This window comes from Anser brachyrhynchus (assembly GCF_964034855.1).
Source record: "Anser brachyrhynchus genome assembly, chromosome: Z".
NCBI classification, from domain to species: domain Eukaryota; kingdom Metazoa; phylum Chordata; class Aves; order Anseriformes; family Anatidae; genus Anser; species Anser brachyrhynchus.
The window spans coordinates 52360632-52373377 of NC_137697.1; the positions used below are offsets into that span (position 1 = coordinate 52360632).

Consider the following 12746-nt stretch of genomic DNA (forward strand, 5'->3'; position numbering starts at 1 on the left):
CCAGTTGCCTCTGTTTGTTTGTTTGTTTGTTTGTTTGTTTTTAAGCCAGGTCCATTTTTTTTTCTCATTGCATTTCAAAGTTGGTCCAAAAATTCAAAAATTCCATAGGGGTTTCTTTTGGACCTTGTTGGAACAGATTCTCAATTCCCAATAGCCAATTTAACCAGATTTTGGTATTTACATAATTTCCGGGGTGATTAGGGTCTCAGTGAGGGGGTCGGTCAGGGGAATGCAATCGTTGACAGTTCCCTGAGCGGTCCCATTGGCAATCTGAGCTCACACAGGAACTCAGGTTGTTTCAAGAGTTAGCTGCTTTTCTGTTTCCACGACAACTCTCTCGGACCCATCACGGTCCCCCTGCCCCAGAGGGCTCACACCGCGATTTAGAGATCTCAGCCTCGGGTTGAGACGGAACTATTAACATTCCTACATCCTCTTTCCCTGCTCATTCAGCATCAAACAGCTCTGTTAAATACTACATGCCACACAACCTTTAACACCTTCAACAATCCTTTTAACACTTCCTTTATCTTTCTCCAGCCTGTACTTTTCTAATGCCAACACCAAAGGCTCAGTCAGGGGCCAACTTAATTCCAAACCTTTTCCCTCCAACATGCTGAAACAACATATCACTATACAACATTTCATCCTATTTTCCTTCTCTCCTCAAAAACATTAATTGCAAGACACTGTTATAGTCGATTGATCCATAAAGTGGCCATTTAGTTTATATAGTGGCCACCATTGATTGCAATACTTAGTGGAAGTCCTCTTGCTTTCTGTGCCCCCATTTCTAACAATATCCTTCCAATGTGCCCATATGCACCCAAGGAGGCTTTTTTTTTTTTTTTTTTTTTTAGGACGTCTTTTTTTTTTTGGATTTTCCCCTTTTCCTTGATTTCCCATTCCCTTTTATTTATTTATATTAGTTACTGTCCCTTGTTTCAATTTCCACGCAAACCTTTTTATTGCAGGTTTTTACTATCTTTTCCTAATCTTCTTCCCAAATGTCCCAGTCCTCTGGGATTAAACTCTTCTTTCCACATACAAACTTCACTATTTCAGATTATTAATGAGCCCCATTCCAATCATAAATCCGCAGGACTTCGGAAAAACACCTGAAGCACTCAGCCTTCTGTCTTCTAGACAAACAATACCACCTTTTTCACAAAATTTACATTTCAATAAGACCGAATTTCAAGCCAAATGCTAATTTTTCTCATGCACTTTGTTAGTAAGCCTACACCAAACAAGGAATCACTCCTGTGTATCCGTCAAGATGGGGGTTTAAAAAGGTATTGAGGCCTAAATAAATTCGCTCTCCCCCTTCTTACCGAATTCCCAGGGCTCAGGCCCGAACCACCAAAGAAGTGACTCTCCGTTCTACCACTTTGATAATCAGTCAGCCCCCCTCCCCCGATACTTGGGAAACTGACCGAACACCACCGCGAATATACCCAAACTTCTAAACTGTTACTTAGATAATGCTCCCACCTTCCTCCTTGACACAGTCAAAACATTTAAGAACAAAACAGGATTACAAGATGCACCACCGGGGGTGGATTGTTAGGATATAGAGGTGGTAGGTTATCCAATGACTCCCATTCATCATCTTTTTCTTTTTCCTTTTTTTTTTTATTTTTTTATTTTTTTTTGTTCTCTTCTTCATCAAACTTCTCGTCTGCTTTTAGTGTAAATATTGAGGCTGGAAAAGGACGTGAGATCCTGATCCATAATCCTGCATAATCACTTTCCTCCTGGCTAAAAGGTTCCTTTGAATTAACATGTATATTTAAGGCCTGGCAAACCCAGTCTTCAAAGGATCCGAAAACGGGCCAAAAGACATGTGGTCTTAAAGGCTCCTTCGGCCATTCTGTCATACAATACTGAACCATTTTTAATTTACTTTTTTCCTTTTCTGGGGCCCCTATCGTTCCAATTTCTAATCATTATCCCTAATGGACTTTCTGGTGGTATGTCTGGTAATTTGCTCCCTTTTCTCTGGTCCCGGGTCTTCAATTTTGTCTGACCCATCTAGGAATTTTACTGTGGCAATTCCTACAGCCCTTGGTTGCCTTAGTGAGAGTGTCTTGCAGGGGGTTTAGGACCTATCACCCACCCACGAATCCTATAGGAATCGCTTCGGTCCTTCACCGGCCAAGTCCCTCGCGGGAGATTGGAACCGCGGTTAGAAGACCTCCACAATCGCTTCGGAACTACGTTCCGTCTCAGTCACACTCTCACACACACAGGCAACCGAAACCCACCCAACCGAACGGTATACGCCTTAAATACTTACGACTCCGTCGTCTTCGTTCGGATCTTCGCGCGCAGAATTACGGGCAAAATATAGTGCTGCAGCCGGCAAAGGGAGCTCATAAAAAAATCTAAATCTTTGCTTGCCCTTATTCAGGTTCAGGATGGCATTAGCCCTGACCTGACTCGAACAGGAGCCACCAAATGGTGGGGGCGCCCCTCCTAGATCAAGTCAGAATTCAGGAACCAAGACCATCCCGGACGAGCCCCCAATTGTTATAAATGACTGAGTCCCAAATAGGATTACAATCAGAGTTTACAATTTATTAAACGAATAGAGGCAAGCAAACAGCGCTGGGTGCGCCGGGAGTCTCTGCTCCACCGGGACGCACACCCGTTACGTAAGGCATCTACTTTTTTATACTCCTAGGCTAATACATATTTATTACTACTTCTAAAAGAGGCGAGGTTATTATAATTGGTTTCCCGAATCCGATGTCGCCTGCTTATCAGTCTCTGTTACTTTCTCAGGGGCCGCTCGAACAGGGAGACAGGAAGGCTCTTATTTTTCCTCCTTATCTAGTGGTCCAGGGAGACAGGGAGACAGGAAGGCTCTTATTCTTCCTCCTTATCTAGTGGTCTCTTGGCCGGCTGTCAGAAGTTACTGCACATCCGTGCAAAGTCAGCAGTTTTTCTCCGAAGAAATCCCTTTGTTCTTTTCTCGCCTAAACCCAGGCCTCAATGTTAACCCTTCAAAACCCCTTAGTGGCACGAATTGCTGGACCATTTCTTACACCTGTAAACAACATATTTTTATACATAATTCCTCCCCCAAGAGTACAAGTTAGGTCCTAGGAACTGGTCTAATAGTTCAGCTAGCCTGTTGGGGTCCTCAATTAAAAACTTCATCTCCTGAAAACGCCTAACCTCTCTGCTGGTAAGGAAGGGGGGAAGTTCACTTAAGAGGAGACACAGTTAGTGTGAGTACTGTTAGTATCAGGGAAGGCAAAATTCTCAGTACCTCTTCTACCTTGTTCTAATTCTTGCAAGAGCCTAGAGTACGCTCTTCTCTAGGGACAGTGTTAATTGCAGTCCCTGTCTCCCCTCCTGGAGCGACTGCTGCTGCCACCGGTGCAATATTAGGATTATAGGGAGCATAACTTGGCTCCTCCTCCGAAAAAAAAGGAATCTTATTTTTTACACATAAATTTAAAGCCTGAATTTTCATCAGGCCCGTATTTTAGCCAAAATACTGCTGTTTCCTTAATTGGTTCTTTTGTCCAGACTAATACACAATATTTAACCTTTTCTTTTTTTTTTTTCTTTTATCATCTCCTCTAATTCTGAGATTATTTTTCCAATTTCTTATAATTCTTCACGAAGAACTTTTGGTAGGCACTCCCCCCAGGGATATTTCCCTGTCCCCTGGAACTCATATTTCCCATTTTTCCTAGCCCTTGTCAGTGTGCTGCTACAGAAATTTCCCTCCTGCAGGGTACCACACACTAACGTTCCAATTCTGGAAAGTGGGGGTGTGCTGCCAAGCACTTCACTGTGCAAGAGGTACTGCACACCTATGAGTTTACCAGATTCCCTGGTGTACTTCCAAGGACTTCCCCGTGCAAGGGCTACCGTACACCAAATTTCCCTGGCGTATTCCCAAGCACTTCCCTGTGCAAGGGCTTACCGTACACCAAATTTCCCGAGACTCTTCTTTTCTCTCCCTTATCTCACGCTTCGTCCGTCTCCGGCCGTGCCCCTCGCGGAGCTACGGAACCGTGGATCAGGACTCCACACTCGCTTCGTACAAAAGTATGTCTCAATCACACGTCACACCCGACCCCCAAGGCAATACTTAATATTTCTTACCTTGGTCTGTGCACAGAGTTACTGGATCAGTTCTCAAACCCGGAGTGCCTACCTTCTTCCCTTACCCACTACTTCACGGATCCTGCCTCTTTAATCAGTCTCGAGCCCTCTGTCAGCTCTCTGCAGCACCGCCACTGTCGATGCACAGGACCGCTGAAATCGGCGGGACATGCCTTCCTGCTGCTACGGTCGTGGGGCTCCCCGATAGGTGACTGGATCTCGGACGAGCCCCCAGATTGTGAGAAACACTCCGTAGCCAATAACTTAGGCTCAGGCGAGGATCTCAGTGAAGTAGTAATTTACTCGCAACTGCAATGGCAGGTGCCATACAAGCAGGAGCGCACCCTACTGGTTCCAAAACACAGTTTATATACTTTTTGGTGACAAGACCCTCCCGTTTCCCCACTGAGTGGCTAATCCAGGTTCACAATCTATTTGATGCTTAACAGACAATGCCTGGCCTTCAGTTGCTGACCTGTTAAATTTCAAATTTCTTTTGACTCTTTTACTGTTTGAAGTGGTAATGTTTCTTCACTTATCTGACTTAACACCATGATTTTCACCTAATTGTTCTAAGGAGTCTGGTTGTCTGCATTTTACAAGGTCACCTGCTAAGTTTTCTTATAACTGCAAGCATATCTCAATACCCCATTCCTTACCTTTAAACAATGTAACTCTGCAAAAACAACATTTTTATTTCCACAATGATGAGTCCTCTCTCCTTCCAAATTGCCCCATGTGCATGTACCACACCAAAGGCATATTTCTAATCTGTCCAAATGTTAATTCTTTTGCCTTTTGCCACCAAGGCGATGATTTCAGCCTTTTGGGCTGATAACCATCCGCATATCCTGGGAGGTGAAGTCCTTGGCGGACGAAGGTGCTGCCATCTATATACCAATCCTCTGCATCTTCTAGGGGTGGTCGGCTTGTGGGAATAGAAATGTTGTTTTTGCAGTGTTACATTGTTTAGAAGGAAGGAATGTGGTATTGAGATATGCTTACAGTGATAAGAAAGCTCAGCAGGTGACCTCGTAAAATGCAGACAACCAGACTCCTTAGAGCAATCAGGTGAAAATCACTATGTTAAGTCAAGCCAGATAAGGGGAGACATTACCATCTCAAAAACAGACCGGCAACTGAAGGCCATGTATTGTCTATGAAGCATCAGATAGATTGTGAACCCGGACTACCCACTCCAGTGGGGAAACAGGGGAGGTTTCTGTCATCAAAAAGTATATAAACCGTGTTTTGGAACTAGTAGGGGCGCTCTCCTGCTTGTGGGGCGCCCGCCATTGCAATCGCGAATAAATTACTACTTCACTGAGATCCTCACCTGAGCCTAAGTTATTGGCTACGGAGTGTTTCTCACAGGGGCAGATGAGGGTGGTTGCACTTACGGTTCCTCCAGCTACTAGTGTAAGTTGGACATTTCTTCACCTTTATCACGCACATTTCCAAACTCATCAAAAAAGAAAAACATTCTTAGAGGAAAAACCTGTGAGAAAACATAATTCAGTCACCACTAAAGATACTAAAACAAAACTAAATTCTTCAAACCAAAGCAAGATAGTTGACAAACAAAAATTCTTATAAGTAGTGGAAGATGTGACTAATTGCCAAGTCAAACCCTCACCATTTCCTTAGTTTGACTAAGAAAGTGTCTTGAGTTTCCATTCCAGTCTTACTAACTCTGTACAAGCCTTCTGTTTAAACAGTCTAGTTAAATCAATACAGACGTATGACTAATTCCTCACTTACTCCCTAATCCCCACTTCAAACTCCATCGACTTCCTTACACAAAGCAGGAAGAACAAAGTTTAATAAAATGAAATTACTAATTCCTCTACTTCATGATAGTACACAGAAGTATATTAAATTGTGGTTTTTAGGTTAAAACAATCATCTGTCTATGGACAAAGGATAATCTTGTAGAAGTTACACTCCTGCAGCAGATCTTAGAGGGAAGGTTGTGGTGCTAAATCCATGATTATTCAGAAACAGTGTTTTATGTAAACTGCAAGTTTAGCAAGCATGTAATCAGAGTGAACATCAGTCTGGTATTTCCAGAGAGATTCTACATCCAGTGTGATGGAATGAAGCAGTACTTAAGGAATACCCACCTGGAGAATACTAAGGGAGTCCCTTGGCTGTGCAACCACCTACTTTGTGAAGAATAGATTTCTTCCTAGCACATAAACCAGTAAGATGTTTCTGAGCAAGTAAACAAACAAACAACAAACCTCTATTGACTATTGTGGTGGTTTTACCCAGCTGGGCAGCTGAACTCCACCACAACTGCTCTCTCACTAACCATCCTAAGAAGAGGGGGAGGAGAAAGTATGCTGGAAAGAAAAAGAAAAACCTCATAGGTTGAGATAAGGATAATTTAATTCCTTTAATTAAATGTTCCTTTGGACAGGAAGAGGGGGAAAAAAAAAGGCTGCATGGAAGCACAGAGAGCAGAAAAGAAATTACTCTCTACTTCCCATCAAGGAGCGATGTTTGGCCATATCCCAGGAAGCAGGGCCTCCATGAGTGTAATGGTTGTTTGGGAGGATGAATGTCTTCCTAACAAGAGCTCACCACCCTCTCCACCCCCACCCCCCCGCTACTTCCCTACCTTTTATTGCTAGGTGTGACACCACATGGCATGGAATTTCCCTTTGGTCAGTTTAGGTCAGCTGCTATGGCCATGTCCCCTCCCCATCTCTTGCCCACCCCCAGCCTGCTGGCTCTTGGGGGTGTTGGAGGGAGTCCTGATGTGGCACCAGCGCTGCTCAGCAGCAGACACAACACTGGTGTGATACCACTGCTGTTCTAGCTACGAGTGCAGAGCACAGCACTGTATGGGTTGCTGCAGGGAAAGGTGACTCACCCCCCCAGCCAGACCCAGCACAAATACACAATCCCATGACACAGTCAAGTAAAAGCAATTGAAGATGAACTTCGTTGAATTTAGCATCTTTTGGAAGGATACGTGGTTGATGTGTTTGGTGAGGCAAATGGAATTCCACAAAACAAATAAAAATGCTTTATATACCTTCTATTTTTATTATTGCATCTTTGCAGGATGATGTAACATCATAGAATCACAGAATCAGAGCATGGTTTGGGTTGGAAGGGACCTTAAAGACCAGTTCCAACCCCCCTGCCATGGGCAGGGACACTTCCCACCAGGCCAGGTTGCCCAAAGTCCCATCCAGCCTGGCCTTGAACACCTCCAGGGATGGGGCATCCATGGCTTCTCTGGGAAACCCGTTCCACTGCCTCATCACCTTCAGAGTAAAGAATTTCTTCCTTATATCTAATCTAAGCCTACCCTTGTTTAGTTTAAAGCCATTTCCCCTTTCCTTCCTGACAAAGAGTCCCTCCCCAGCTTTTCTGTAGGCCCTCTTTAGGTGCTGGAAGACTGCAATGAGGCCTCCCCAGAGCCCTAAGTACATTAAATGCAGTTCGGCCAGAGCAAACTGAACTCAAAAGGAAAGAGAAACCAACTTTTATTTCTAAATTAGATATCTAATCCTGATAGATTCACTCCCTTCCAAATATAGCTCAACAAAGTAAAAACAGTAAAAATTCACATATTTCTTTTATAACAAGATTTCATTGCACAATAGTTCTTTGCCTAACCCTGCAGTTACCCCATAGGCATTGCAATTGCTTACTTGGTCTTCTCCTTAACTTGTTTTTAGTGTTTACTTTTCTAACCTATCCTTAATGTTCCAACCTTGGATTTATTTACCTCCTTAGATATCAAGAGAATAAGGTATTTGCTTCGTAGGACAGTACTTTGATGCTTTCCAGGGCTAATGGCCAAAGTTCTCAAAGCACTTTTCATCAGTGATTTCTATATTTCTCAATCTTTCCATCTTCATTTAGAACTCTTAGCTTAATTTAGGTATTAGGTGAAAAAGAAGCCCAAAACCAGCTGAAGCCACCATATCAGACATAGTAAGGACATGCTTCTGTTAGGAAGTAATTCAGAGTGATCCCATGGTGTACTTTAGGCAGATTTACTCTGTTCCTCTGGACTAAGCATCCCCAAGGGCTATTTCAAAGCTCTCTGAATGATCTGTCATTATCTCTTACACTGTAGTCTCCATTAGGAAAGGGTAAATATTCATTGCCCATGTGGAAAGGAACTGCTCAGTTAGTTGTTTCTAACCAAAATCTCTTGATTGTGTTCTCTTTACAGAAACCACTTGGATAGCCAAGCCAAGTTTCATTGAAAATGGAAGTAGTGGAACTACTTCAAAACCGTGCTTCTACTTCTAAGCAGAACTGCACTGTAGGTGGGGACATAGCAAGAGGACATGGCCAAGGCAGGGTGGAATTGAAAACCAACTGTCCGAGCTACAGAAAGAAGTCGGCGATTCCCAGTTTGAGACTGTTCTTTGACTAGTAAGACAGCAGCCGGAACGCTTATGATTACTGCTGATGGATTCCCATGAATCAGCTAGTGATACAAGCTACGAGAACAACTGAAGCAATTTGAAGTTACGCTTCTCCCTGTTCTGCATTCAAATTTATGAAAGAAAGGAGAAGACAGGAGAGAAGAGAGCAGAGAGGAGGAGAAGACGGGAGGGAAGGGAAGGGAAGGGAAGGGAAGGGAAGGGAAGGGAAGGGAAGGGAAGGGAAGGGAAGGGAAGGGAAGGGAAGGGAAGGGAAGGGAAGGGAAGGGAAGGGAAGGGAAGGGAAGGGAAGGGAAGGGAAGGGAAGGGAAGGGAAGGGAAGGGAAGGGAAGGGAAGGGAAGGGAAGGGAAGGGAAGGGAAGGGAAGGGAAGGGAAGGGAAGGGAAGGGAAGGGAAGGGAAGGGAAGGGAAGGGAAGGGAAGGGAAGGGAAGGGAAGGGAAGGGAAGGGAAGGGAAGGGAAGGGAAGGGAAGGGAAGGGAAGGGAAGGGAAGGGAAGGGAAGGGAAGGGAAGGGAAGGGAAGGGAAGGGAAGGGAAGGGAAGGGAAGGGAAGGGAAGGGAAGGGAAGGGAAGGGAAGGGAAGGGAAGGGAAGGGAAGGGAAGGGAAGGGAAGGGAAGGGAAGGGAAGGGAAGGGAAGGGAAGGGAAGGGAAGGGAAGGGAAGGGAAGGGAAGGGAAGGGAAGGGAAGGGAAGGGAAGGGAAGGGAAGGGAAGGGAAGGGAAGGGAAGGGAAGGGAAGGGAAGGGAAGGGAAGGGAAGGGAAGGGAAGGGAAGGGAAGGGAAGGGAAGGGAAGGGAAGGGAAGGGAAGGGAAGGGAAGGGAAGGGAAGGGAAGGGAAGGGAAGGGAAGGGAAGGGAAGGGAAGGGAAGGGAAGGGAAGGGAAGGGAAGGGAAGGGAAGGGAAGGGAAGGGAAGGGAAGGGAAGGGAAGGGAAGGGAAGGGAAGGGAAGGGAAGGGAAGGGAAGGGAAGGGAAGGGAAGGGAAGGGAAGGGAAGGGAGGGGTGGGTAGGGTACTGAAGGGACATGTGTAGGGGAGGAGAGTGTAGGGGAGGGGAGCGTAGGGGAGGGGATCATAGGGCAAGGGAGTGGAGGGGAGGGAGGGAATGGGAGGGGAGTGCTACCATAAATAAAATGGTCAAATAAATGACATTTTGGATCTGGAGCCAAATATTTATGTTGCCATTCATTCCACAACCTGATTTATCACTGCAATGTGCGTATTGCACAGTGCCATTAAAGGTTTGGCATGCACAGAGGGGGCTGAGTATTTTCAGAAATAACTTTCCTTAATAACTGAATCAAGACTTCTGCTGTAATGCAAAAGATCAGGTAATTGATTAACATAGGGATGGCAGCTGAGCAGGGGAAACAGCTTCAAAACTTCCAAACATTTCCTTTAAACAGAACTACAACTCCTTCTCTGCTCTCCAGTTATGAAAGTTTCTCTCACCTGCTTAGTAAGCAGAAGCAGTAAAATGGGATTTAGAGGATCCAGCTAGAGCAGAAGTGCCACTTAGAGGAAGCAATCAATTTATAGGTAGTGCAGTGTTTGAAGAGAGTTTAAGCGGCTTTCCAAGGAACATATACTAGTGCAAAGCAACCGATTTATCTGACTCTCCAATGAAAGAAAAGGAAGTGCAAAGCAGCAAATGCTTGAGAGAGGGAAAGAGAGATGCATCTCAACTGTCTGGGGGGAAGAAGGCAGTCAGCTCTTAACACATTATTTGCCATCTAATTTGTTTCTCAAAGATGTAACATTTAGTTAAGACAGTAGCAGTTTACTACACGTGGTGCTGACAGAGGTTAAACAAAAGACACAAGGGCAGCAAAATCCCTCACTTGCTTCTCACACAAGGACAAAACTGTTATGGGAGAGAAATGCAGGTTACTTTCTCAAATCTCACAGCACTTTTTGACACCATTGGCTACGGGTTACCTCTTAAGTATTTGAAGATTTCAGTAGGGCTGACTGATTTAGATGTGGATAGGTTTAAATCACACTTGTCAATGTGCTATTAATGTTGAAACACAGCCATTTTTTCCCTAGACCTCTTAATATGCTAGGCAGTCCCAGGAAGCGTAAAACTTTGACCCGTGCTCTCCAGCATTTGCGTACTGCACTTTCTGTAGGTTCCTTATTCTCTAATCAGAATTCTGACAATCTCCTCAACAGCATACAGATAGAAAATCCACAGACCCAGATAAAACAGGCTCCCATCCGCTTGTATGATTGTCAGACATGCATTCTTTTATATTAACTGCTCTTGTCTTACTCCCTTCAGATGAAACATAAATAACTTCAGCTGACTTCTAAACTCTACAGACAGCTCTGGTGTTGCTGTGTGATGGAATATGATTTTTCCTTACAAGCCACCAATTATTTCCATGTCTTTTCTGGACCTTGGGATCTCTTTTGGGAGCTACATTACTCAGACAAATACAAGAAGGCTGAGATCACCACTGCCTCAACATAATGCAAAGTTTAAGGCCTTTATGACAGCCAGTTTGCAAATGAATGCAGCCCCATCTTCTCAGCATTTTGAGACAGATGACTACCCAACACTGAACTGTCTCAAGTTTCCAGACTGCGACAGCTTTGTAGAAATAATAGAAAAATTTCATTACAATTGGCCTAACATGAAATTTATTTTTAGAAAGTGTGGTAGAATATACTTGTAGGCTTCAAAACCAGTACATCATCATTTGAACACTCCTTCATCTACATGATATTCTCCAGAAATACCAAACTTTTAGTCCTGGTAGTTAGAGCTAATCAGTCATATTAGCTAATCAAATTCCCTGATCAGTCGCTTGAAGTCTGTTCTGAGCTCTACAGTATTGGTCAGCTACTGACTTGTGGCAGTCAGACTCTACCTGTAACCTCAGAATGGTTATAAAGCAGGTATGTTTATTCGGCGTGCGCACACACGCTGGCCGCAAGGGGGATAGCTCCACCTAACTTGCGCACCAACAGTTGCTGGCAGTGTGCTTCTGTTAGTGGCACAAATCCATCTTCTTTTCATTTCCCCGTAAGTCTCTTGCATAGTCATCAGGTCTCTGAAGAATCAGTCAGGTAGGTTCCCGTCTCTACTCGTATGGGTACTGGAGTCCTTGGGTAGTCGTTAACCAAGAGGTTGTTTTGTTGCATAATTCTCGAAAACCCCGTGAGGTGTCATCTTGAGCTACCTTATGTAGGTAGTCTTCAATATACGTATATAGGTCTTCTCAAATTCGTATATATATATATACAGAGAGAGATCATTCTCAATTCGTCCTGCCTCATTTACATACATACAGCAACTAATATTTATTCAAGTGCATACTTCTCCTTGGGAGGCAAATCAAAGGTCTAGTGCCTAAAACGTTCTTATTGATTTGTTCTAGTTGCTTGCCCAGAACTATAATATGTTGTTACAAATATTGGTTTCCTACTTGTGTTAGAGCTTCTTTGTACAGCATTTGGTAAGGCCTGCCATCCAATATCTCAAAAGGGGCTTAGTTTTACCAATACATATTGCTTTCTTGACAGATTTTACCAATCTGTTTTTTTATCAAATGGTTCGTGGTTTTTTCACTTGGCCACTTGCCTGTGGCCTGTACAGAGTGTGTTGTTGCCAATCGATCCCCAGCACTTTGCTGACTTGTTGGGTCAGTTTTGCAGTCAAGTGTGGTCCCCTGTCAGATGACATTACTGAGGGTACGCCAAAGCTCGGTATAATTGCATTCAACAATACTTTGGACACTTCTCTGGCTTTGTTAGTTCTGCATGGGAATGCTCCTGGCCATCTGGAAAAAGTGTCTGGTAGTACCAAGAGGCATCTAAACCCCGCTTTTCCTGAGAGTTCGAAAAAATTGATTTGCCACTGTTTCTCAGGAACATTTCCCTTCCCTATTGTTCCTGTCTGGGATTTGATTCCTGTCTGTGGTTTACTTTTATGCCTGTCAAACAATGGAATACAAACTAGGTCCTATCCATTTTCATACTTAAAAACTGTTATAATATTTCAGCTCCCCAGCATGCTTTCTTATGTTCTCCAATTACCATCCAATATCATACGGTATCACAATTCTCCCATCAGTTATTCGTGTTAAACCTGTAGGTAACACTTTCCGTTTACATCTTCAATTAATTGCTTATCAATCTTAGAATATTCTGCTTCATTTTCTAAGACTTTTGTTAATGCCTGCTTTTCTGTTCCTGCTACTAGT

General features: G+C 43.9%; 1 long non-coding RNA gene across 2 annotated transcripts in view; it reads right to left on the reverse strand.

Annotated features, from left to right (window-relative positions):
• LOC308185790 overlaps nucleotides 1-3058 on the reverse strand; it is a 28949-nt gene extending 25891 nt beyond the window's left edge. The window contains exon 1 of one of the 2 annotated variants that reach the window (XR_013943757.1): nucleotides 2300-3058. This is a non-coding gene — a long non-coding RNA (uncharacterized lncRNA). The remainder of the gene's footprint in view (nucleotides 1-2299) is intronic. The other variant, XR_013943758.1, reaches the window with a different exon arrangement.
• Nucleotides 3059-12746: the final 9688 nt, after the last annotated feature.